This window comes from Aquila chrysaetos, chromosome 2 (assembly GCF_900496995.4).
Source record: "Aquila chrysaetos chrysaetos chromosome 2, bAquChr1.4, whole genome shotgun sequence".
Taxonomy (NCBI): Eukaryota; Metazoa; Chordata; class Aves; order Accipitriformes; family Accipitridae; genus Aquila; species Aquila chrysaetos.
The window spans coordinates 48,036,622-48,059,170 of record NC_044005.1 but is presented as its reverse complement, the minus strand read 5'-3'; the positions used below and the strand labels follow the sequence as shown (position 1 = coordinate 48,059,170).

The 22,549-nt window shown below is 38.9% G+C and overlaps 1 protein-coding gene across 3 annotated transcripts in view; it reads right to left on the bottom strand.

Moving 5' to 3' along the window:
- Window positions 1-22,549, bottom strand: part of LRRC4C (leucine rich repeat containing 4C) — a 554,412-nt gene that overhangs the window by 315,733 nt on the left and 216,130 nt on the right. For 2 of the 3 annotated variants that reach the window (XM_030002049.2, XM_030002023.2), the window contains exon 2: window positions 16,287-16,376. The exons of the other annotated variant lie outside the window; for it this stretch is intronic. The gene's annotated coding sequence lies outside the window, so the exon portion shown is untranslated. The remainder of the gene's footprint in view (window positions 1-16,286; window positions 16,377-22,549) is intronic. 3 annotated transcript variants of the gene reach the window in all.

Sequence of the window (22,549 nt, the reverse complement as noted above, 5' to 3'; positions counted from 1 at the left end):
ATTTGCAAGAATGAATACTTTCGGTGCCACGTTTGCCCATTCTGAGCACTGCAAAAAATCATTGGATTAAGTTACTCAGAACATTTTTAATGGAATAACTCTCACTTTGTTCATCTGAAGAAAGGAAAAGAAAATGCTAAGTTTATGCTGAAATAGAACAAGTTTGTCATTTTCATTCTTTCTTCAAGATGAAGGATGAAAAGGGTCACTCATTTCACATTGCCATCTCTTGAACTTCTCAAAAATAAAAACAAATGCGGCTGGAGTCCAAGAAGCATAAGCGGTCATCCAAGAAACTGACAGTCTCTTTTGGGAATGAAAAATGATTGTCAGCATGAGAGACAGTGGGTGAAGAGATAAATCCCTTGCTGTTCTTAGTTTGCCTGTCATTATTTACTTTTAAGGTCTGACTAGTTTGGGGAGATGTCAAGGGAGCAGCTGTCAGACTGAAGGCAACAGGATTGGGAAAACAACCTACATTCCTTTTGAATCATGATTGATCATAACCTGTACCATGCAACCAGATAAGTATAACAAGGAGACAAAGCAAAAAAGAAGCAGTTGTGCTCTCTCAGCTAAACCACTAGCAATATTATAAACTAATAGTCTAATTTATAGTTGGTCAGACATGTTATGCTAAAATGAAGTCTCACTGGAAAATAATGATTTGCTGAATCTCAGGTCTCTTAAACTATATACCAAACCATAAGAAAAACTTACTTATATTCCTAACGGGTTTGTAGTGGGGCCAAAGAAGAGTGAAGCTGGAGAATGACTTGAAATGTACATATCAAGTCTTCATGCTTCCCTACAGTTCTTCACCTCAAAGTATCTAATAAATAAAGTATCAGAAATTATAATCTTCATTTTTAAAGCTGAAGGAAGTGAGGAACGATGAGGATAATAAATATCACAAAACCACTAAAGAAATCCACTGGTGAGTTGAGAATGTATTATGCTTTTCTACTTCACAGTCTTAGAGTGGACCATGACTTTTATTCAGAAATTGTTTGTGCCTAAGCTGATTAGTTAACGATGTATCTCCTCCTTCAGAGTGGAGCTGAATTCAGTCTCAACTTATTTGATTACTGCTGTTTTGGCTCAGGCCTCTGTTATCTGGGATTTTAAACCAATGGCTAATTCAAATAATGCACAGACCAAGAATTTTGTACTCCTAAGATAGAACTGGCATATCAGAAATTTTTTATTTGCATATACACAAAATATATACAGGCTTTTTAAAAGATAAAATCTTTGAAGCCATGATATAACTGCTGAATGTTGCCTTAGTTTTCAGCACAATAATCTTGAAGGGTTTGTATTTGACAACTTTTTGCACCACTGAAGAAATTTAAGTAAAGAAGAATTATTCATTTTTCAAACATCACAATTTCTTTTTCCATTACATTAGCAAAACATGAACATTTCAAAGATGAAATGAAAAAGACTTCTGAAATTAACAGTCAATATCTCATAGCTTTACATAAAAAGCTAAATTAAGAGACAAAAAATAAATTATAAAAACGTATATAATTATTTAGTTGTTCCTGTGTCTTACCACCTGCCGGTATTCTAATTGCTACTTTTTTTGCTGCATCTACCTCTGTCTCTCTCTAGAAAGGAGTAAGCGTCCCTTTCTTTTTCTTGTCTCAAAACTTTTTATGCAGACTACATTACCAGAATGTCAGACAATTTTTCACATTTATAAATGCTTGATGTAAAGGTGGTGTAGCTTTGTTGATACACTGCAAAGGTTACTGAGTACGTGCAAAGATAATAGGCTGATTATTCACCTAATTTATTAGCAAACTGCTGTCGCATATAGTAAGTATAGCTTGTTACTGCCAGAACCATTCTGAGCTTTCAAGGTTTCATTGCAATAAGCCTGTAATCACCAGTTTTTTTGGTTCCTCCAAGAATTACTTTTGAAAGCACAAACATAAACATTGCACTCCTGCCCTGAACATTCAACCACCTTCCCTCAATTATTAACAATATGCAGCCTATAAGATACACTTAAGCAATTTGTTTCTATTTAACAGTGGGCAGGAAAGGTATATATAAATATTGAACAGTTTATCCAATCAGTAGAAAAGCAGTAGTGTTTTCACTTACTTTCAAGAGCAGGTTTTGGTTTAATTTCGAAGGTTCTCTTACAATTGACCTGCAACAGATTAAAACTTGCTTACAAGTACCAAACAAGGAAAAGAAATATTTAATATTCAGGCAGTTTGTCAATGATACAACCAACAAACAGCAACTCTCAATATTGTTCCAACCATTAAATGCTGTCTTCTCTATCAGATTAGCATTGGTAGCCTAATCGACGTTAAAATAAGTAATGCATTAGGCAAATGCATGAAGATAAAACACTTGGACTGTATCAGAAGTGACAAATGATCTCAGAAAATTTAGCTCAATTTTCCCAGGGATTACAATTCATTAGAAGATGTCCTCAATCTTAGGCTATTAATGCTGGTGTTATACTTTCTGCATGTTTCAGGCTCCAGTTTAAAAAGTAATCATGCTTAGTACTCTTAAGCTTTCAGAAAGACAAAGTAATAACAAGTAAGAAGTTGTTTTAAAATTTTACATATATTCCTTGGGAAAAGCTGGGAGTGCAAAGCTTTGCACATACACAGTTTGCCAGGAAGACTGGGAAAAATCTTTTCCCCCCAAATCTGGAAACCACTCAAAAAACAGACAACGCTGAAACTGTTCTCCTTGGAATTTTTTTTTTTTTTTTCATTTTGCTTCTTTTTGTAATGAAACTACCGTGATTTTTAAATGGTATCTAGCTTTTACTTTTCTAGTTTTCAGATTATGTTCTCTAATTCTCTGTGATCTTTCAGTAAGACTTTTACTGATATCATCCCTTTTCATTTTATTCTCCTTGACCTAAAAAGTAACATCAATGAAGTTTGCAAGAACGTTTGTATTCACTAAAAATAGTTGTTCTGATTTGCTCAGAAGCTATACACAAGGCAGCACAGAAGAAAACTCCTCAGGAGGGACAAATTGAGTTTTATGGCTTTTTCCCTACAGTAGCAGACAAGCCTTGCATCTGTCCTGTGAAAACCAGGCTCCTGTTCAATAGCCTCCGTCTGAAAAACAAAAGTTCTCCTAAGGGGAGGGCTCTGGAGCCCAGCAAGCCTTACCAGGAATGAAATACTACTGTCAGCTCTTCCTTCAATTTTTCATTTCAAAAGGAACATTATCCCTCTTGGTAAAAACAAAACACAAGGAAAAACTGCAAAGCATGTCTCATACACTATTTCTTCAGAACCAGATACCATGTTCTACAAAAATTCTTTGTTATTATTTCTTTTGCTGCTGTATTCTTTAAGCTTTCATTTGGAGTTTTATTTCCTCTGAGATTTATTTCTGTAAGCTTATTTTTTGGTGAAGGTCCTCTGCACATATCCAGATCCAAAAATCCAAGAGGTGGGACAATCTAATCTATTAGTACGTCTAATGAACCTACTATTCCTGTAGTACTTTACAGATGAATCAGCGTGCCAGTTTGTCAATATATTGACAGATACCAAAACTTTCCCTTAATATATTCAGTTGCTTCCACCACTCTGTTTATCTGGCTTTCTTGAACCCTTCTGTACCTATGACAGTTAAAGTTCTCCTCGATTCTCAGTCTCTTAGTTTCAAAATACAATTTTAGACACTGATTCATTAACTTTGACTTTGTGCATATACTGCTGGGTTTGGTTTTGTTTTTTTAATCTAGGAAAGAACCTCCATGTTTCACAGTCCATGAAGTTACCTTGATGTAGTATATTTAAACAGATATGAAGACTCTCTTTAACAAAGGGTTTTCAGCATCTGTTCACATGTTAAGGAATATTACACGTATGACTGATGATGCATCTCTCTTCCTATGCTGCATAAAAGCAAATACTTGGGGCAGTTAATACAGCTACGCTGCTGGCAGAAGTCAAGACATTGGTGGGATGGTGTCCTCGATGCAAAATCAGAGGTTCCATCTGCGGTACTTCCTGGCCTTGAACCACCACCTGCCTCTGCAACAGAATTGCCTACTGTACACTGAACAAACCACATTTAACCTCAACGAATGCTGGATATTATGGGGAAAAGCACATATAGTCTATCACAGGTTCAAAAAGAGCATGTGAATATTTTTAAAGGTGTTCTGTTTTTTTTTTTTTATTCTATGTGAGGGTATCACCTTCTGGGCTTCAGCAGTGATCATAGGCATGTGAAAGCATGCACAGAACCAAACATGGCAAAAGGTAAATCCTATAATGCCATCATGGCAAGAAGCATAAAGTCATCTTTGGATAATATCAGGCAACCTGCTAGTGTTTGATAAATAATTAACATCTAGGAAGTATTACACAAACCAGGAACACAGACAAAACGTCAGTAAAGATAAGGAGCTAACACTCTGCAAAGCCTGTCTTATTTGTTCTGTAAATCTTAAATATTTTTCAGGAACGTGTTTTTTTCTAAAGAGAGTAAAGATATCGCAGCTCTAAACATAAATTACTCCATTCAAACAGCGTAAAAGATTACAAGGCCTTTCCAGTAGTGAAATCACAATATATACTATGAATGAGGAGTAAAGGAGGTGAAGATAAACAGATTTCATTCTAGCTATGTTGTGCAATACATCTCCATCATCACTGTATCAACCAGAATTTTATCTTTCTGAGTGGTCGACTGCCACTTAATGGCACTAGATAGAACTTTTCAGTCCATTTTATATGTTTATGTGCCTTCTGGCTATATGTGTTAGAAAGACAGACTTTTGCACTTTGTTGGACACTCAGATATCTGTTTATGAAAATGAAATAGAATTGAAAAAGTCATGTTCAGAATACCATGAGAGAATTTCTATGAGATGGAGGAGGAGTTAATGACATCGAAACTGAGTCGGTATGGTATCAAAGCTATTTTGTATTGTTCCTTAAAGCGCTTTAGGACTTAGGAGGACAATAACATCAGGAAAATAGAAGGCATAATGCAAGGATTACAAAAATATCACTCTGGCTCACCTAGAATGACATCTTTCTATATCTGTTCTCCTTTTTGCTGCTGATTCATAACATGCATTGAGGAGTAACAAATAAACATTTGCTCTGGCTTGGCAGAAAGGGCATAAAGAGTGCAGGAAGTCAGGGCTTGCTGCTCGTATTTCTGATCCCTTTTCAACTTCTCTGGCTGAATGCTTCTATAGAAGTTTGAAAAGTGGCTCCAAATGGTACTAATACAGGGAATAGGAAACAAAATGCTTTTCTTTTACATTTTCTATTTTTTATCTAGGGAATATAAATTAAGTAGCATTCACCATTTTTACACCACTATTTTTACCAATTGTTTTACTAGGATATTAGCATTAAAAGACATGCACAGTAATTGGAGCATGAAACATGGGCATTTATCCAAGGTAACAGCTAGTGTTTGAAATAGAAAAACCATCTAAGTACTTTCTAACGGAGATGCAGACTATGAAGCTTGTATAAAATCCAATCTTTTAGTAAGTGATAGCTCCTGTCTTCTAAGACTCTGAAACAGGACTGCTGCCTTAGCAGGAATCACAGGATCCTCAAAAAGGCTTCTTCAACACCCATTTTTCTGAGGTTAGTTAAAATTTTTGACCTTTTTTTTTTTTCCAAATCAAACCGCCCAAAACTCACAGAAACATAGTAAATTTTAGGAGACATTTTTTAAGACGTAAAATGGAACTGACAGTGAGTAAAAACAAGAGATGAGTCTAAGAATATCTAATACCTATTGGCTAGGATTCTACCTGCATTCAGATGTCTGGATCCCCCAATTCAGACCAGGGCAGCAGAACAGACTATTCTGTATCTCTAGAACTGTTATAACTCTGGTTTTGGTCAGCTCTGTTTTATTGTTTTTACTTAATTCAGCCCTATATGCACAAAAAGGGTGGCCCTACCGACTATCTCCTATGATGTAAAAGCACTTTCTGTCCCTGCGTTATTATTGACTCGCTCAAAGCTCACAGGCTGATTGATCCATACAGAAAGTGCTACTGAGGTTTTCTACTCTCGGCTCAGCCAAGGAGGCTTCCAAGAGTTACACCTTTAGTGCCTTGAGACAGCTTGTGGCAGCTCTCTAATTCTCTTGTCGAGACCATTTTGATCGTGTTTCGGAGAACGGAAGCGATCCATTGTCAGGTTCATGGCGTGCACCAGCGGGGATGTCTAAGGCTATTCTGCTGCTCTGATTCATCTCAGATGTCTTGAGGGTGACAACAGCAGTATTCTTCACGTTGCTTGATGGCACTCACAGCTTACTCTAGCCACAGGTCCCACCACGACTTCAGAGCCATAGTATATGAAGCAGATACCGTTAAAGAGTTGTATGTGATCTAAGCTTATGGAGGGCTAGCAACAGAATTGGGGTGACTGTTTAATAAAATGCCTATTTATTTATAACAATTTATAGCACTTAATTATTTTGTGCTGAACTGAACATCTTGTGAAATTTCCCGTATTTCCTATTTTAATGCCCATTTGCCTTTGTATATTTAACCAGTATATTTTTGGAGATAAATGCAAGAAGATGAGCTAGAGAAATACATGCTGTGTTTATCAACCATACACCTTATTCATTAGCCAACTGTTTGTGATTGACCATGTATTTTTAACTACATCACCTAGTAATGAACCTTCTTCACCAGAATTTATTTTAATATTCCAAACGATGTTTTAAGCAGCTGCTATTTCTCATAATAGGTATTTTTACTAGCTCTTATTTTCCCCTCATACTATCCTCATTACAGTGGGAGTCAATGTAAGGAAAGCATACGGCTTCTCCAGGTAGAAGTATGCAGATAACATAATTAAAAGTATTGTTTTCTCAAGTTACAAGACACGTTGCCTTAAAAAATAAGAACAAATATACACATGCATCTGGACGCAGACCACCACAACTGAGAATAAATGGAGACAGATAGATACTTCTGATTGGAGACAGTATCTATCCAGAGGGATACAAAAGCACAAAATAGATTTGAGTGGAGAACAGGAGTGAGTGAGTACGTGTTTACACACGTTATTACATACATGATGAGGTTATTGGTAAATTAATATTTCAGAACTCTGAAGAGATTTGGAATTCAGTTTAGTGAAGAAAGAAATAAGCTTAGTTTTATTTTAGCCAAACAGCGTTATCCACGCTTAATTACTCTTTCCTTACATTTTAAGTATTTCCATCTACAGAACTGACAGGTCTCTAACAAAACTGGCAGTGAGTACTAGAACTGAAGTGACACATCTTCTCTGTGACATTGATATTTAGATTATGTAGACAGGCATATAGATATATCACAGCCCGCCATCTTATCTTTGAGGGAAGCAGATCTGCTAGAAAAATAACTGTGCACAGCAAATGTCAAACTATACTATCATACAAAGCTCATATATTTATCATAATGTTTATGAGAAAACCATAAGGAATAGTTACTCTGGTAACTATTGGTTGGAAATTATTGTCAGGCATAATGCAGTTTCTTAGAGAAGAAAACCACGGCTGAAAATCTTGGTATCCATTCCCCACGCCATAGATACAACTTTACTCTATCAATTCTGCCCTTTGTTCGACTAACAATAAATTCAGGATATACCTCGTAAGAATCACAAGAGTATCTGGCTTTTGTTTTAATAAAGCCCTTTGGAACATTTACCAAGCAGAAGAATTGTAAGAGACAACAACTTCAACAAACACAAGGACTGGCAGGATGCCAGTAAAAGAGCAGCAACAACGAAAAGGCACCAAGACAACAGCTGGTTTGATATCAATACCTCGAAACCAAGGAATTGCAAACACCATTTTTTGGAACTGGTGAAAAGCGCGACTCTTGTGCCTCTTTGTTGTACAACGTTCAAAGTCTTGTAATACTTTCTATCCAAACTCGCCTTCCAAACAAGATCATTTCACCACGTGTATGGTCTTGGCGTATGCCTCAACTCCAAACCAAACTGCAACCTTTCAGGGCAGCACACCGCACCGGGACAGCCGCTACCCGTGGTAAGGGCCAAGCTTCCCTACGCCCTGCCCCAGCCACGGCCACTCCAAAACCACGGGAACGGCAGCAAGTTCGCTGACACAGCAGTCTGAATCTGCAACCTAGGAAACGTCTTGCTGTTTAATAGAAAAAGAGCCCGTAACAAGTATACACAAAAACATAGTATTTTCATAGTTTTCGGTCACCCATGAGAGCTTTTAAGTCTTTGGTCCAAGAGATCACAGGATGATATGACAAAAAGAGGTCGCAGCTAAATATTCCGTCAAGCTTCTCTGCAAAACCAAGGACACTCCAATTGGGGCAAATTCAAACCTAGAATTATTGTTCTGGTATTTTAAAGGGTAGTCACAAAGAGTAAAAATGGATCGCATGTTTTTATTTTTCATCTTCAGAAGGTGGTTATAAGATTTATGTAAATATATCAAAGCTGTAAGGACATTATTAAAAAAGCATGGCATTTACCAACATTTAGGGTATAACTTAAGAAGCTTCAGCTAATCGATCGATATCAATCATGTCGTATCTACCAGAAATAACATTTTAAATTTACAACTGGTGATGCACAGCAGGCATTCTTATTTCTGCTCCAAAGGGACCTTCCAATTAGTGACAAAACAATTTTTGTAGTAACTTCACTGTCAGACAGATCTGCAGTCTGATAACTGAAAGCATACAAATGAGTCAATAGACCTCTCAGTTTTTGTGAATAGGGTTGTATTTAAGGTACAATACCATGTTATACATAATACACAGTGTACTAGGCTGCTGCGGATGACAGCATCTAATAAATGTAAATATTTTTAATTAGTAGTATTAAAGTTAATATAATTTAAACATGTAAATAAATATTGCTGCACCTTCAACTGTGTTTAATATGCATGTACATTTATGATAACCAGACTGAACTGAATGTGGTCTTGATATAATTTAATCAAAAACTTTTTATTCTTTCACTTCCTGCCCTGGATATGTGGAAGGGGCTCAGGTATCTAATAATATTAGCTCTATTTTGTTGGGAACAACATTAGTGCTTGAAACATTTCAAATTGATTTTTTTATAAGCCTGGCACGCCAACAGACGCATCCAGGTCCTCTTGTAATCTGGCAAGCGTGTGTTTTTTTTGTGAGGAAGCTACAGATGTACCACTGACTAATTTAACAGAATCATACAGAGAACATGCTTAATATATCACATTTTTCCATTGCCTGAGTGCTTTTCCTACACCCATACACATAACTAGATTAGATCACAGTGAGGGTACAAGAGCAGCACAGTCTTGCGGCCATTAGTTTTGCTGTATTAAGTTTAAAAGGATCCATTTTAAATGGTGGATGGGAAAAAACAACCCAAAAATTTGCAAATTCCCTTGACAGGCTGCTGAAAAATATGTATTTTAAGTGACCTACATAAAAGCCTGAGAAAATGGAGTGTATTTTCTTTCCAAAACAACAATACCAGTAGAATACCTCCAAAAGCTTTAAATTTTGCCACTGATAACTGCATGCTCCCAGACCAGAATTTGCTTGCAAACTCAGAGCATGAGAATTAGCGGACCAAGAGGTGAACTATCAGGAAGATCTTCGATGTCACTCTGCAACAAAGTGAAAGATTTGGGGGGGGGGGGAGACACCCACAGAAAAACTCCTTGATTTAAGCAACACAGAGATGATGTCGCAAGGCATTACAGGCACTTAACTGACAACACGCATCTGAAGAGGCAAGACTGGTTCAATTTTAAACTAGTCTGCATTAACTAGTAACGCCACTCTCTAGGAATAATTATCATGCCGTAATAAAATGTGATTTTTTTTTTTCACAGTTTATACCTTGAAGCACAAAAGAAAAAGCATCTTTCAACCTTCATTCACACATTGTACATGAGATGCCACAATAAATTAGATCACGGGCAAAACTTGGTGTCGTGGTTTAACCCCAGCCAGCAACTAAGCACCACACAGCCGCTCACTCACTCCCCCCCCACCCAGTGGGATGGGGGAGAAAATCGGGAAAAAGAAGCAAAACCCACGGGTTGAGATAAGAACAGTTTAATAGAACAGAAAAGAAGAAACGGATAATGATAATGATAACACTAATAAAATGACAACAGCAATAATGAAAGGATTGGAATGTACAAATGATGCGCAGTGCAATTGCTCACCACCCGCCGACCGGCACCCAGCTAGTCCCCCGAGCGGCGATTCCCCGCCCCCACCTCCCAGTTCCTATACTAGATGGGACGTCATATGGTATGGAATACCCTGTTGGCCAGTTTGGGTCAGGTGCCCTGGCTGTGTCCTGTGCCAACTTCTTGTGCCCCTCCAGCTTTCTCGCTGGCTGGGCATGAGAAGCTGAAAAATCCTTGACATTAGTCTAAACACTACTAGCAGCAACTGAAAACATCAGTGTTATCAACATTCTTCTCATACTGAACTCAAAACATAGCACCGTACCAGCTACTAGGAAGACAGTTAACTCTATCCCAGCTGAAACTAGGACACTTGGAAAACTAAGTGTTCTGGTAGATCACAAGGTAGAAGGGGTTTCTTATACTGACTTAAGTGTTATCAATCTGTCAAGCAAAATTTGCTTTCTGCCAAGGGTGGAATTTCCTGTTTAAATTTAAATATCTAAAGTATGTTGCTTAAGTCTGAAACAGTCACTGCAGACTCTCCTTAAAATTAATGGGAAAAAAGAATACCCACTTCTGTGGGACAATTCATCATACCTGTCTTAAAAACTCATGTAGGAAACACCTTCTAGAGAAGTCAGCTTCTGTCCTCTCATACAGAAGGATCATACGTAGTTAAATGTTAGACAGTTTCAGATACCTAAATTAACTAAGCTGAATCTAACTCTAAATGCCTTGGAATTATTAGTCCTTTGATTCTTTCACATCATAATAATTACCCCACAGTGGCTGTCTCAAGGGTCTAACTGGTAAACTCTCATGCATTGAATCAAGGAAGAGATGAAGGTTTCTTCAACGGGATGTTTACAACTGACTACATAAATCTTGTGTTCTCGTCAGCGAGTCAGAAACAAACTACTGCTGTGACCACAAAAGAAAGTGAAACTGTTCATTTGGCACCCTCTGTGGTAATGCACGATAATAAGCCAATTGGAGAGAAACATTTGTATTTTGGGGGAAGGAAAAAGAAATTAAAAGCATTTTATGTAATACACTATAAACATGTGGGAAGAAGCCAGGCTATCTCTGCATGAAATACAAAAGGGTTTTTTTGAAATCACAAAATACATGAATAAACTTTTATCAGAAAAGACTACAGGTTCAGCGGACAGCAAAGACCTTGCAGCTCCCACTGCGGTCTCTTCTGCTGAGGAGCCCAAGGTGAGCAGTTACAGGAGTGAGACAAAACCAAGCTATTAATAATGCTGACCAGGTAGAAAAGCTCCCCTTCTTCAGACAGCTTCCTTTAGGAACATTCTTGAAAAAGAAATTGTAGCTCTGCTTGAAAAATGAATGTTTTCTCTCTCAATACTCCACAGAGATCATCACCACCTAAACGATTGCAATCTGTATAATTTCTTTCGTGATGAAAATCAAGAATGTTGCCTTGATTATTTTGGACGAGAAAAAAAAAAAACCCAAATCTGAGGCCCTCCTTCAATCTCAAAATATGATGCTATTCTTTTCGACATTTTTATGAACTTCCTAGAATCCACTGACAGTAATAGATTTGGCCAGTATTCTAGGAACATTTTTATTTCATTCTTGAGTGACATTTTAGTGGTTGTAGGTTTTGGTGGAGAATTGATTAGAATTCAGTATTATACAGATACAGTTGATAAAAGCATTAATCAAAGTAGGCCCCACAGAAGCTGTGAACAACAGATGAAGTATCTACACAAAAATATGATGCAAGATAAACAGTATCAAAATAATAAAGAAAATCTCCAAAAAAACAGAGAGAAAAGGACATAAAGCAGACATTTATTGAACATAAGGTGACTTAATGGTTTGTGATAGGGATGGAAAGTGTATGTCCAAAAAGGGATGCAAGTATAGTCTGATAAATTTTGAACACTGCATAAAAAAGATTGTCAGAAACCAGGCATGCTTTGTATTGGTCTCGGGAAGCCTGCATAACATTGTACTAATTCTTTGTCAACATGCATCATGTACAAGCATCTTGTGTGTTAGATCATGAGCATGTTAGGGCCATACCTTGTAGGCACTAAATATGGAGGAGCCATTGCCACTGACCCCAGCCTGCGCTCCCTTATGAAACAAGAATGGTGCTGAAGTTTCCAGACTACAAAGTAATAGATCTCTGACTATAATTCAACAAAATAAACTAATAGAAAAGCAATAGTGTTGTTTTCTCTTTCCTCCCCTCTGAAAGGGTGAAATTAAAAGGGGATATTAGGTAGCTAAAAATTGTCACAGCCAGACCAGAAGCAGCAGAAGAAACTAAGAAATGCTACTAAATTAGCAGTAATTTCTCAACATCATTGACAATAAAGTTAAAGTCTTTTGTTCTTTAACCTGGCCTTAGAGACCAAAAAGAGAATCAGAGTAGCTGACCAAAAGCCCTTATATATAATAAGATCAGTATCTTTCTGTGTATCACAAAAAGTGGCTACTGGAAAGAAGCTTTGTAAAGATGTTCAGTTAAGACTCTAATAGTACTAACCTATACAGAAGTTACGCTATGCAGAATGCACACAGAAGTGTTTGCCTGGGTACACATGCTACAAATTCCTCAACTTCAGACAGTAATTGAAACTGATGCAACATCAAAGATTTAAAATTAAAAAGACTTAAGACACCACCCCTTTTGCCCCAAAGGAAAAAGTTCACCTTAGTACTTCAACACTACATATTAATAATCAGTCCTTATAATTTAACATCTTTCTTAGGTCTTCAAATTCAATGTTCTTACTGTACCTCCCACAGTTCCCTCACAAATTTTCTTAAATAGGAAGAATAATTTCATTCTTAACAATAAACTTGGACCAAAAATAAAAGTACAACATTGTGCATGCTTACAAGTACGCATCGATACATTAGCAGCAAAGGAGCATATTATTATTATCATCATAATTATTACAAAATGCATGCCTGAAATTGCAAGGATTCAAAAGCATTTTTATTTCAAATCAGTTTTAAAGAGTATGATTTGTCTAACTTGTTATTAGGATTTCTTCAGATGAAAGGAGAAAAATGGATTAATAACAAAGAACATACTCATTGAAATCTAATTTCTATTATCACAGCTAAGTGATATTTTCACATGCAAGCTGAAGCTGTGTATTTTGTGATACACAGTCCCCTAACATATTGTCACTCATTCTCTGCTCTTAGTTCTGTTGAATTGAAAATAACGGTGCCACTAGTAACCGTGCAGTATAAAATGCTTCCAGTTAGCGGCCAATTCTCTAACAAGAAATAAATTAATCATTCCTGAACAGTGTTTTCAGCTGAAGAATGCTATCCACATAAAACCCCCTTAAACATAATATATACCTGGATTATTATCAGCACTACTCAGATGACTTAATTTTTTTTTTCCCAAATTACACAGCAATAAAACTCCTAACATAGAATTTCTATTCCACGAAATAATGATATTTTGTAAAAACGCTGAATTCTCTGAATCAGGAAGAACTCCAGCAAATGACAGACATAAAAGAGAGTAAGGAAACAAAAGAAAAATATCAGGAGCTGCCCCAGGTTCACGGACCCTCAACGCAGTGCCAGTACTCAAAAATCCTGTACGCTCATCCAGAGGGCTGGGGTTAATTTATCCCCCGAAGTGAAGCTCCCTGCGTGGGACCAGACTTCTCAAAGCACTGAGAGCTCCAGCTCCAACCATCCCATCTCCCAGGCCTTCGGGGTCGCAGAGCTACTCCAGAGCCCACCAGTCCCCCTCAGACCTGGGCTTCCAAGGCTGCCAAACTCTCGCGTGAGACTGCAGGGAGTCGGTAATAGGGAACCACCAGTTTGAACAGGGAGTACTAGGGCTTGGTATCTCTTCATACCAGGAGAGCCTAGCACTCAAAAAAGCATGGCTAGGAGCACACCCCAATTTATACCCTCCAGGCTTTGTGGCAGACAGCTTTCGTTATAGACCTGCGTTTAATTGGCTTCTCACATATTGCAAAAGCACTGGTATTACTAAAAGTTATCAGGTGGGCTGTTGTGATGAAAGACTGAGGACACCTATTTTAGTTTCCGCCAATTTTCATTTTCTGATGTGAAAATTTTTTTTTTGAAAAACGTAGACCAGTTCTCATCAGTAGTGGCGTCATCCTGTTGCTGCCAGAATACCTTTGATTGCTGAATGTGCTGAAAATCAAACACCCGCTGCACATGTGTGCAGTTATCTCGTTAAGTGCTATACTGAGGCACAGGTAACTCTACCAGTACTGTGTGTAGTGCACCTTTTGCTACCCTTTTACGGAAACAGGGACTAGGAGGCAGTACCTTCTAGAAAGCAGGGAGAAGAACCGGGCGTCCTAAAATTACACGGGCTGTAACAGCAGGAAATGTAAATGATGGGATGTCATATACGGAAAGCTGAAGCTTCCTGATCAGCTACAGCCAATAGCTACACAGTTGTGTTAGGCCAACTGCAATCTAACTTTTAGTCTGGACAATAAGATGGTACTAATCCATTTAATTTTTATTTCAAATTGATCTCTTCTATCACAAAATATAAGGAGCTCGTCAAGTAAAAGAATTCATCTTCACAATGCAGTGAGGAAAAAAATCTATTTTCTTTCCCTAACAATGAAAAATTTGATCTTAAATCATGTGATCGTGACACTGAGAGTATTTATGAACAACAACAAAAAAAAATTATAGACATTGGTACGGGGTGCCTGGTGATTTTATTTTTCCCCCAGTCTAATCCTGCATGCAGCTACAAACACCTGTGTCAACTTCCTAGCTAAAATAACAGTTTTGACACCACACCTCCAATTTTTTTGACCAGAGGACCACTGTTGCATCTTCTTCTTGTCAGTCTTGCAGCAGAGAATACAGGCACGCTGCAGTTCCCATTGCATAGCTTTTAGATCCCAGTCTGGGAATCCCTGCCCTACTCTACAGTTGAACAGACAGATTCAAACCACTCTTTCCTTCAATTGATAAGCTATTTACAGAAAGACCATCTTTTATTAAGTAATTTATTATTTAGAGTTGTTAGGAAAGTTCACATGAACAAAGACAAGCTGACTGGCTGTGTGGCAAACCTCACATTTAGGGTCTCACTAGTCACTCTATATGACACATCACCTCCGTCAGCTGGTATCATTTCTACTCTTGGACTGAAGCTTTTCCAAAACCAGTGACAGGAATCATGCTGAAAATACTGTATAATAGGATGCTCAAAATCCTCCTTCTGCATGAGTGCATGACTATTCAAATGACAGATATTCAGTCCACAAATACTGGAGCCAATAAAATCATCCCCACAAATGTTTGTGCACAGAAAAGACTGAAACAACATCATGAACAAAGCTGGATCAATTAGCCTTTCAAAAGTCAAATGAATACCGAGAGATCCAACATCACTCTCAAGAACTGGACCTTTATCAGGCAAGAAATGTGTATGACAATGAAGTCAAACATAAACAGAAGAAAATTTAAGATTGTCATCCCACTAGCAATATCAGAAACAGTATTGTTACTGAACAGCAACAATGCTCAGTACATATTGCTGTGGGAAAGAATAAATGGCCTTTTTGCCTTTCCTTGCGTACTAAGGCATTAAGTCTGAGAAGGTCATTTATGTTACTTAGTGTCTTCTCAAAACTGAAGATTTTAATCAGAGTTTACATTTGTCAGCCATTGTGTAGCCTTGTTTTTGCAGTTCCTACTATAAAAGATCAAAATACTGCTACTTTGGGGGATGTTAACAAATAAAGAAGTTTATCTAGTATCAGGCCATTTTGCTGACCAGGTAGGCCCTGTATAATTTTTTTTTAGAGCTTTGGTTATCAATTACCATTAATCTTGACTTGTGTTGCTATGGACTTTCCTGAGCAAAGCTTATGAATGTGTAGCGGGGTCTGATGGAGATTAATGTACACAGTAAAACAAGGGGACAAAAATACCTTCAGAAAGGTATGACCTCAGACACAATCTGTCTTCGAACCTTATCTGCTGCTCTGATAACAATAAATTAAGAAACATCTCTAACCAATAGTTTCTTTGTTAAAATCAACTCATAATCACTAGCTAAATTGAACACATAATCAGTGTTACAGTAAATGTATTACACTTACATGTTGTTCAGAACACCCAGCAGAACATCAGCCCGTTTGCTTTCTGCATCAATAAATAATCATGATTTCTCGCAATAAAGAAATTCATTTCTGGAAAGACAAAAAAAACCCAAACAAAACAAAACATGAGGTTAAATGATTGGCAGTTTTTTCAGTAGTCGTGCTCTGGTAATATATGAAAAAGTAAAACCTCAGCTGGGAAATTAACAGGAACATGCTACAATTTCATTTAAAAACCTGCATAATTAAATCTTTATTTGTGAGTATGAACATGCTATTAGCATTTTATGAGAGTCAAGAATATATTTCATATATAGGTAAAAAGTTACTGGAGCTGCAGGGAATTTATTATTTCTGTTTTATTTTGTTCTGCCAGGAACAAAGTTTTTGCTGTTCAGGAAGCATGCATTCCCAGTTTCAATCAAAAAGACCTTTCACAAATATTTTAAAAGAAAATGGAATCTTGGCCAAAAAAACCCCATTTTTCTTATGAAAGAGATATGACATTTTCCTTGAATATTAATGGTAGAAGGATTTGAAGGAAATCCTGTAAATTATATCCCAGAGTACCTCTCTTTATCCCTTTTTGATATTTATTAATGAGAATACATGAAGAAAAGAAACAGGTAGGCTGAATAATAGACTCTTACAGTGAAATCAGTTTAACAGCAGAGTAGACTCCCAAGAAAATGTAGAAGCTTTATAGATAGATATAGTACAATTTATGAGATCCAGTTCATTCCTACTGCTCTGACAGCAACTTAAGAGAGCTTAGTATTTCCTCTAGTAGGAAATAAGACTGATTTTAAAAATTTTTGCCTCTTGCACCTCTAAGCAAATATCTTCTAGTTACTGTGGTTAGTAAGTTTTATTTCTTCCTTATCCTAAAATATCAAAACATGGTAAGATTTCCAGTCAGTGTTGTGGAATGCTCCTTGCTGTCAAGAGTGAATTTGAAACGTTTTTGGTAAGTGACCATATTCCTGCAGATTCCTGAATTATGAATTTAAACCTCATGACAATAGGCTTGATTTTTTTTTACACACTCTTTGTGACCCCCTGTGAACAAGTCCTCAGCCATCCTACAGAAGACGATGCTAAATACTGAGAAAAAGATGACTTAGAAGTTTTAGTAATTCTAAACCTTTCAAGACTGAGAGAAAAATACTACTGAGAGTGAGCTGCAGTAAGAGAATCTGTTACGTTGTCCAATAAGTCTGCTTAGTATCTAAAGCCTCATCAAATACTTAAAAAGAAACCAGTGATGGCACGCAGGAATGAGTGCAGGTAGCATGATACAGCTCTCCAGTTTTGTCAGCCCTTCACGGAAGAGTGATTCTGACATACCGCATTTATCTAGCCATAAAGAAATACAGACTGGCTGTAAGCACACACGGCCAAGATTAGCTTGGCTTACAATGTTAGACGTACAGATACAGAAACGCAACAGTACGACTTAAGTGATTAGAAACATCTCAAGAGTCACCTTGTTCTGGAAAATTTCAGGCACACACCAGTAATCTGGACTTTTAACAAATCTCACCCTCTAAGAATTTTCGAGTTAAGCAAATGTTAGAAGCTTAAAAAGGTAGGAAATACAGAGTTACATCTACAGGCTGATAACAGGGTACGCAACTTATTTGTCGCTGATAGTTCAGTCCTGCCAGCTAGCCGGAGCACTGTTTGCTCCTCTCAGAAGGTGCTCAGTGACTCAGATGACTTAGCCAATTAAAAGGGGCTCAATTATGCTCAGTTCCTTGACAACTGTGCACTGAGGACTAGAAAACAGTGTGATGACAAAGCACAAAATTGGAAGCAAAGGCATATATTTGAGAAACAAATTATAAAGCCAGCGTTCTGTAGTGGAACTCTTTAAAATATCTCATATGTGAAAAGCAAGTAAGGCTGGCCAGCCTGTGTTGGCAGAAAGCAATCAGAGTGCTCGCCTAAAAGGTGCAGTCTTGATCGAAGTCATCCTCACATCATGGGAATGAAGACTCTCCTTCCAGAATGTGCCAAAGCATATTGCTTTTACTTCACTATGTTAGTCCTAAGGAAATATGCATTCCTTTAAATGGGTGGAAAAAAGCCAGGTGGTGAGACAGTAGGTAAAACTTCTTAGTATATGAGGTGCGAAAAAAAAAAAGGGAAAAAAAAAAAGATAGAAATACTGCTTAATTCTTATGTTTAGAATATTCTCAATAACACCTTGCCTGGTTTGATGACTTCCAGTTGTTCAAAAGTCACATATGGGTTCACAGGGAGTAGAGAAAAGCATCATATGAAACAGTAAAATAATATTTAAATTTCTAAGCTAGATAGCTGTAGCCTTTCCTTCACCAAACTATGTCTCCCATAAAATAAATTCCAACGATTCATTCATATGCAGCTCACCTCCCCTGACTCTCATAGACATGTCTCTACAGGATCAGGTAAAAGATAACTTATTTCTGTCTAAGAACGCAGCAGTTTGATGCAGCTTCTCAGCCTTGGATGATACAGTTAAGCTGTGTTTCACAGATGTGTATGTGGCCACGTAGCACTAGGACAGCCACCTAAGAGTACAGGCATGGTTAGGGCCTGCAGATGACTACACAGAAATATCTACGTATTGTGATTATACAGTATATGGAAGCATATACAGTATATGGAAACAAAGATCACTAGAATAAAAATACTAAAAATTTGAGAGAGGAAAAAATGGAATGAAACTAGAGAAATTTAAAACTTTAAAAAATAAAATCAATTTACTGACATTTAAGAACTCATCACTATGGAGCCTTATAGAACACACCTCTGGGAAGAGGAAGAGTATAATGGTTTTAGGAAACAAATCTGCAGTAGAAAGATGAAGTACTTCAACATACTTTCTCTCATAGCTCATTCTCAAATAGTGACCAAAACCATCACTACTAAACACAAAGAGCTGGAACTGATGAGCTTCTTACGTAAAAACGTTTTAAGCTTTAATAAACATTATTGCAAGTTTGGTACTATGAGTTAAAGGTTTAGCAGTGACATTCGTAATAGCAATAGTAGAAAAAGTAGTAAGAGAAGAGTATAAATGAAGATAAGAATCTAAAGATTAAAATACTTTTAATCAGCATGATGCATTATTGCTGTCATTATTAAATTTTTGTGCTGTTATTGTACTAATATATTTTACACAAACATTAGTCAAGGTTTTTATAATTAGTGATGCCTACACCACGGAGGGACTTCTGCTTGAAAAATTGCAGCTAAGAGAATGATAATGATTATATATGGTGAATTTAGAGACTTAGCAAAATATGTAAGATTTATCTAATATCCATACCTGCCGAGTAATGCCGCTTACTTTTTTTTATTAATAGCCTAGAAATATAGGATTTCAGGAGAATTCAACTAATCATCTAGCACACACACTAATTTTCTGAAATAAAATCGAGGATCTTCAGCCTTCTGCCTGCTTACCTCTAGTTACTCCTAGAAACTATTAGCAGAAAGCATCCATGACATTATTTTTCCATTGTTCTGTTATTCTTAGTATCACTTTCCCATTGTCTTTAAGCAACAAATAAAAAGAATAACTTCTTGTCTCACCTACAGTGCGCATGAAAACCACTGATCACAGCCTTCAGTGTAACAACCAATACTAAAGTCCTTCCAGGATTTCACCTTCATTTTTTCCTGCTATCAGAACCTTTATATTTATCAAAACTTCTCCAGTACCCAGTTGTAAACAAAATGCCCCATCCGCTGTTAAGTGGAGTGGAAACATTACTATGTCATACATACATTTCTGGTATATTTATTCTTTTTTCATTGTTACTTGCTGTTTCAGCAGCAGTATAATGCATCAAATGCATTTACTTTACAGTCCGCTATAAGCTCCAGCTACGTGCAATGCTGACCCTTTTCGAGCCCTCTGCCCTGCAATTTCTCCAACATTAACAGTTCCTAGTTACTTTACTTCCAGGCAATCAGGACACAATATAAAACTTACATATATCTGTATTAACTCATTTTCCATTAGTCTTACCTCTATTTATTTTCTTTGTTATTAACTATTAAAAATAGGTTTGTAATTCACTTTTTTGGTGAAGTTTAATAGAATAAGTTCATAGTACTTCATCTTCTTTTCAGACGTGTTATATGCTCACTTAGCCCAGTAGTATCCTACAGTATCATAGATGGTTTGGGTTGGAAGGGACCTTAAAGACCACCTAGTTCTCACCCCCCTGCCATGGGCAGGGACACCTTCCACTAGACCAGGTTGCTCAAAGCCCCATCCAACCTGGCCTCGAACACTGCCAGGGATGGGGCATCCACAGCCTCTCTGGGCAACCTGCTCCAGTGCCTCACCACCCTCATAGTGAAGAACTTCTTCCTTACATCTAATCTAAATCTACCCTCTTTCAGTTTAAAGCCGTTACCCCTGGTCCTATCGCTACATGCCCTTGTAAAAAGTCCCTCCCCATCTTTCCTGCAGGGCCCCTTAGGTACTGGAAGGCTGCTATGAGGTCTCCCTGGAGCAGACCCCCACTATAATGTCACTGGTCCCTGCCCTCCCTTTAATCCTGACCCACAAGCTCTCGGTCGGCTCCTCCTCCATCCCCAGATGGAGCTCCATGCACTCCAGCTGGTCACTGACATGGAGGGTGACACCCTCTTCTCATCTTCCCTGCCTGTCCTTCCAAAAGAGCCTGTATCCTTCCATCCCACCACGTCTCTGTGGTGCCAAAAAGATCACAGCCCTGCAGGTGTGTGCACGTCTACCTCCTCGTTTATTCCCCATGCTACGCGTGTTTGCATAGTGGCATTTAAGTTGGGCCGCCAATGAAGCGAGTCCCATGGTCTAAGTAGACGAGCTCCTGCCTGTGGCACCGGTCTCGTAACCATTTGATGATTCGCCAGATTTAACCGGCCCTTTCAAACCCCTTCCCTTTGACCGGGAGGATAATAGTCTGTGGGCTGTACGAGGCTTGGCAGTCTCTCGGTGACATCCATGACACGAGCCCCCGGTAATCAGCACACCTCTAGAGAATGTGTCAGGTCGTCAGATGGGTGCCTCCGTACCCCTCGGAAGAGACTCGCCTACTACTATCACCCGCCACCTTTTTTTAGTTGTGCTGGTTGTTACGCGGGTTGCAGACCGGGCTGCCTTACTCAGCTCCAGCACCTCTCCTGACGTGCCAGGTCTTTCCTCTTCAGTCTGCAGAGCAGCGAAGCGGTTCTGCGAGGGCACCTCAGGCTTCGGGGGAAGTCTCTTCGTCCTGCAGGTCCTCGCCGTTGCAAGCTTCCATTCTTCCGCATTATCGGCCACCCTCCCTGCTGCGTGTGCCAGCGGGGGAGTTTTTGGCTGTTTGGCTGTGGGCTGCGGGTCCACTGCAGACCGCGCTCAGAACCAGCTCTCTAACTCCTTCTCAGCCTCCCTGATGCTACGTGGCCTTCTCACCGCCTCCTGCAGCTCAGCCACCCGCTGCAAGAGGTCCTGCACCCGGGCACACCTTTTGTAGGCAGGTCCGCTGCCCGTCCCTGCCCCAGGAGAAAGGTTTCGGTCCTTTCTGCAGTCTGAGGCCGGCACCGCAGCCTCTCCCTTCAGCAGCTCCGTCTGGGTGGAGGCCATTGGCCACTGCCGGGGTAGACGGTGCAGACCCTTTTGCTCTCAGGCGAGCGCTCGCCATTCCGCCTTGAGGGTCAAGTAGGATGGGTGCCCTTGGCCTGTGCAGACGGTCACGGAAGGGTGCCCGGTCGCCGGTTTATGTCTACGTCAAGTCTCTCCGCTCGGCCAGTGGGAATACCCTTCCTTCGAAGAGGTGCCTTCCGTGCCGTGCCATGCTCCCGTGGGCTGCCCTCGGTGGGAGCAGGGAGCAGCCGCCATTCCTCCTGCCCTGCCCGCCCCTCCTCAGCCGCTCTCCCTCCTGAGAGCTGCCGGCTCCCAGCGGATCTCCGCGCTCCCGTGGGGTTTCCCCGGCTGAGGAAACCCCCCGCCGCCGTGCGCCGCAATCCCTGCTCTGCTGCGGAACGCACGTGCACCGGGGCCGATCGCCTTGGTGAGGTGATCTTTCATATTTTCTTACATCTAATACTCTTCTAAAGCCTTCCCTTACAAAGTCTTGTAACTCTTTTGGTAGTCGTAATTCTCATTTTGCTCCAGCCTTTCCAATTTTGTCCTTACATAGACATTGGTTCTATATGTAGCTACAACTTCTTTATGCTCTTAATGATTTCTTTTTTGATGTTTAGATTCTTAAGAACTGAGGGGCGACCATGTTCCTTTT